Source organism: Octodon degus, unplaced genomic scaffold, assembly GCF_000260255.1.
Source record: "Octodon degus isolate 3935 unplaced genomic scaffold, OctDeg1.0 scaffold00139, whole genome shotgun sequence".
Lineage (NCBI taxonomy): Eukaryota > Metazoa > Chordata > Mammalia > Rodentia > Octodontidae > Octodon > Octodon degus.
This window is the reverse complement of record NW_004524715.1, coordinates 2,240,079-2,245,531: the sequence shown is the minus strand read 5'-3', so window position 1 is coordinate 2,245,531 and position 5,453 is coordinate 2,240,079. Positions and strand designations below refer to the sequence as shown.

Below are 5,453 nucleotides of genomic sequence, written 5' to 3'. Positions count from 1 at the left end.
AAAGTGGAAGCTTAGTACATTATGTTTGTACAATTTCTTCTAGTATAAACATTTAAGGTTAACTTTTTTCCTAATCACTACTTTTCTTGTACTGCATAATTTTAGATATATAGTGCTTTCATTGTTATCATCTGTTTTTTTTCTAATTTATGCTGTAAATTGTTCTTTGATCCATGTGTTCTTTAGAACTGTTTGTCTGATATGCAAATTTGTGAATTTTCTGGCTATCTTATTGCTAATGAATCTAATTTAATAGCATTGCTCGATAATTATGAAAGCAAACTTTCTGGTTGAGCATATGGTTTTTGTGAATATTCTACATGCACTTGAAGTGATGTATGTTGTTTGATTCTTCTTGTGTTCTACAATTTGCAATTAATTAAGTGTGTTGATAAGTTTTATTCAGACATTTTCTGACTTTTTCTACATGTACTATGAATTAATGAACTAGGAATATGGAAATCTCCAACTATGAATGAATCATTTTGCTTCAGATCTGGTTCTGGCCTTTACTGATAAAATTCATAGAATGTATTTATAATTATCTGGCTAATTGCAAAATTATAACATTTTTTCTTTTCTTTTTTGATGTGAATGGGTATTTTATTTATTTTTTATTAATTTTATGGAGAAACAAATAACAATGAGACAGTTTCAAAACCAAGTAGTAGGACAGTTTTAATAATTGATACATTGCATAGTGTTGTCTTCATAGTAGTTATTCATAGTATAAGATGCAGACATGATATCTTGTCCAAACACTATTAATACGAATCTTTCTTCTCATTGAATTAAGAGAAAGTAGCTGTATATCTATTCTAACTATTTTGTATATACAGATACAAAATGGTCCTTCATTTGTATCCCCTTTTGTTGTTTAGTTTTGTCAGAGATGGGTATTCCACTACCATTTAAATATTGTAGGTGGGCTTCCGGCTCAATGCAGGAAACTGGGCTCCGGTGGCTGAAGCGGGAGCCAAGTACTTTAGGGAAGGAAGATGGAACAACCCAGTGGAACAAGTTTTATGCAAGCATTATGTGAAAAATACAGTCCTGAAAACTTTCCTTACTGCTGTGGCCCTAGGACGGGAGTCCATGTCCCAGCTGCACCTCAGGGCTCTCCTATGAGGATCGCCTAAACCTCCCAAGGGTACTAGTGTTGAGCAGCTGTGGCATTACCTGTGCAGGAGGAGAAAGAGAAATCACCACCTTCTGAGCTCATGTGTCAGAGTTAGATCTTTCTGACAACAAACTCTAAGACTGGCACGAGTTTTAGAAAGAACACGTGCTGGGTCCTTCTCTGGGGTTCACAATCTCGTCCTCAACAACAGCAAAGTTTCACGGGAGACAGTGCACATGATCCTGCAGGAGTTGCCAGATTTGAAGGAGCTCTTCCTGTGCCTTAATGACTATGAAACAGTGTCTTGTTCATCTATTTGCTGTCATTCTCTTAAGCTCCTACATATAACGGACAACAACCTCCAAGACTGGACTGAGACACAAAAGTTAGGAGTTATGTTTCCTTCGCTGGATAACCTTGTCCTGGCCAACAATCACTTGAATGCCATCGAGGCGCCTAATGATGCACTGGCAAGGTTGCTTCCTAATCTGTGATCCATCAGCCTCCACAAATCAGGTTTGCAGTCTTGGGAAGACATAGATAAACTAAATTAATTCCCCAAACTTGAAGAAACGAGGTTGTTAGGAATTCCTCTTCTGCAACCATATACCACTGAGGAGCAGGAAGCTAGTGACAGCCAGGTTGTCATCAGTTTCTAAATTTAATGACAGTGTTGTCAGTGATGGTGAGCAAGAAGATTCCAAGCGATTTTTTATTTGTTATTATGTGGCTGTCCCAAAGGAAGAAGCACCATTCAGGTAACACGAGCTGATCACAAAATATGGGAGGTTGGAGCCTTTGGCAGAAGAGGACCTAAGACCCAAGAACAGTGCAAAAGTCAAGGGCCACATTAATGACCAAATGGAGGAAATAAGCATCCGTCTGGACCAAACAGTTGCAGAACTAAAGAAATAGTTAAAAACTCTGGTGCAGCCAGCCACAAGCAACATGCTTCTCTACTATTTTGAGCAGGAAGTGCCATTTGACCCAGAGGAAATGAAGTACAGTTCTTAGGCATTGCATTCTTTTGGCATTAGGGATGGAGATAAAATTTACGTGGAATCAAAAATGAAATAACTTCTACCAGCCTTGTAAAAACGCACATAAGAATTCTTGCAGGGCATTTGTTTCCAGTGTGGTTTTCTTTAGGAGGGAGAAGGCTGTTGTTTTGTTTTGCTTTATTTGTTTACCTTTGGGAGGGATTTTGTATATTTTTCCCCTAGAATGGGTAGGTGGCTCTTTTTGGTATTTTCTATTACAGATTTCTTCAGCTCAACCAGCAGAATTGACCACACCTGCAGTCCGTGTGCCCTCTTGCATAAAGACACCAATGAAATCGCCAACTTCTGTGTTAGCTGGGGTTTGCCTGCCACTTGGTTTTGTTGCCCCTGAGTGTGCTTGTGGAGCAAGCATGAGGTGCGGAGCCCCTTCGAGGGCACATTGTGGTACTCACATAAGGAGACAATCTTCACGGGAGGACTGGCACTTTGACTTATCCTTTGGTTTGTCCTGTCTGCCTTCCTCTCCCTCCTTTCCTCATTGGTTTCAGTTTTTCTCTTTGACTTGTGTCAGCATATGTTGAGCTAATAATTTTATCCCGTTCGTATGTTAACTTACCTCTCAACTTGAGTGATTTTTTTTTTATTTCTCCCTTTTGAAATAATTTTGAGTGTTTTAAGCATTTTGCAACCTGATTCTGATCTCAGGTACTCAGTAAAATCCTATAACTCTTTTAGGATCTAAAAGAACAGAAGGGAGTTAAAACTCCAGGAAATTTATTGTTCTGGAAGTATTGGTAGAGTAGTCTGATCTCTTTAAATGCTTCTCTCTCACTTTTAATGTTCCTTATAGAGTATATAAGTCGTTACTTCTATAACATAAAATATGTCAGATTACAGAGTTATCTTATTTTTGCTTATTTAGTGTATCTCCTCTTTCCTTTTTCATTAATTTAAACTATTGAGGATAGAGACCTGATTTTATGAGGAAGCCAGCAGAATACTGGATATTCATGGCAGGAGAGCAGAGAATCAGTTGATGGGTGATCTGCGCTGTGTGTTAAGGAATGCAGTTGGGGATACAGGCAAACAGGCCCCGTGATTTGCCTGCCACCCACTTGAAGTCCTTGTTCTTGTTCTTTGCATTAAATGTGGGAAATTTTAATCCAAGGCAGTTTTGCCTCCCATTTTGTGGGGTTTGGTGAGGAAAGAATTGAAAGTTCTTGTTTTATATTTCAACTTAATTGCCTCCAGAGAAGAATGATTCTGCCTAATCTATAGATGTCAAAACTTCCAAATTGTGCCCAAGTCATACTATTCGCAGAAGTGCATGTAAAGCACTTTTCCTGTAAAAGCCCATTCTTTACTTGCCTTCCTGTGTTTGTTCTCTGTTCCTTTTTAAATCGGATGTAATCTCTTTATTTAGTCTCTCTCTTTCTTGGGTCCACCATACTTATAAGTTGGAGACTGGAGAAATACTTTACAAAGGCAAGTAGGGAGAAGGTAGGCAAATAAAGTGTTTTTCAGATATTATAATTATTATCTAGTTGCATTTGATCCTTTGATCTTTGTCAATGATTCCACCCCTCCTATGAATTTGATTTTTTAGGGAATTTGTAGATTATGCCTATCTATTCTTTATGTATTGGGGAGTTGTGTTTATTCTTGATACTTTTTCAACTTTCCTGTGCCATGTAGCAGATGTTTATTCTCTTAATGCACTTCAGGTTCAGTATCTGCAAAGCCTTTGACTCAGTCCTTCTGAGGCAAATCTACATTCACTGTAACATTAAAGATGGAACCCAAATGGATTGAGAAAGATGAATGAAGCCTGTTCTCCTGCTGCTGCAGGCTCTTGTCTTTCAGAAGCTCAGAATCGAGCGATGGAGAGCCAGGCTGAGTAGAGAACAGCTGTTTTGCATTAGCATTTTCCTAACAGATTTTTGGAAATAGGATAAAAGTGTGGCAAGTGTCATGAAGGTTGAAATTGTGGGAGCTTGGTGTATGTGCGAGTGAGTTCAGATGAGTTTGAGAAAGAAACAATGCAGTAGAACCCATTGGTTTTGTCAGGCTGGGAAACAGATGCACTCTTATTGTTTGAAGTTGTATGACCACTGATTGTCATACAGCAAAAGGCAGAGTGAACAATTACGGTTTAGTCATAAGTGGAATGATCACAATAAGATATTTTAGGGGCCGGAGAGCTGGCTCAGTGGAATAAGCACTTGCCTGGCAAGCACAGTAGCCTGAGTTCAATCCCCGGTTCCACACACACAAAAAAAAAGATAAAAAAATATTTCATATATGAAAAAGTTTTATAAAATGCTTTTTTTTTTTTTTTTACAATTAGAGACCTGTTTCTTCTGTTATTACAGAACACAGTGTTTATCAACTGCAGGTGTAATTCTTTTATTATACAGTTGCATGGAGGGGAAACTTTCCATTTAATTCAGCCAATGTGGGTATTTTTAGGGCATTGTAATTGATGGTTTTAAAATTGCCAAATAATTTTTGATTAATAAAGAGTGTAATACATTCAAAAAACTATTGTAGGGGGCCTGCCCCTTAGCTCAGTTCCTTAAGTGCCTGCTTCAACAAAGCAGTCAGGCTCAGGTTGCTGTGGTTCAATCCCCAGAACTCAAGCCAGCCAAACCTGCCCAGAAGGCATTCGGAGCAAAAAAATACTGTAGGTGCATGAATTCAGCAAAATATTCCAATATAGTCCAGTAGTACATAATAGTAGTGGTGGGTTATCCATAGGACTGGCAATGTAAGAAGTTGTTGATTTGAGCCTTTTACAGCTCAGCATATTAATATGGCTTTACATTTTATACCTTGTTTTTATACATTTTGCTGGATGGTTAAGACCAAGATAAAGCAAGACTTATGTAATAAGAAATGTAACTTTTGTATTCGACAAGGTCAGTCAAATCCCCTCAAGATTTATCCTGAAACTGTGTACCACAGTTTGTAGATCCTTTGTCAGTGTCAGCCATATGAACGAGTCACGGCCATTGCTTGACCAATTTTCTCTCTGTGAAAGCCTGAGAGAATGCTTTCTCTCCATGTGACTCTCCTTAGGCACACTCTACATAGTCAATCACTTTCCTCTGTGGCCCCATAATCTTTTTGAACAGAAAATTTGGGACACAACTGAGTTACAGGATGTTACAGTACAGGTTCCCTTATGTCCTGAGTCCTCACTGACCTTGAAAGACTAGGGCCAAAATGTTGGCTGTCCTTGCATCCCTTCTTTTTCTCTAATTTTTGGTCTGCAAACTTAAGTTGTTAACCCTCCAGAAGAGAGGCTTAATAATATTATTACCTTGACCCAG

The 5,453-nt window shown here is 38.5% G+C and overlaps 1 pseudogene; it reads left to right on the top strand.

Annotated features, from left to right (window-relative positions):
* The first annotated feature begins 998 nt into the window (after positions 1–998).
* On the top strand, positions 999–2,197 carry LOC101574439 (annotated as a pseudogene).
* Positions 2,198–5,453: the final 3,256 nt, after the last annotated feature.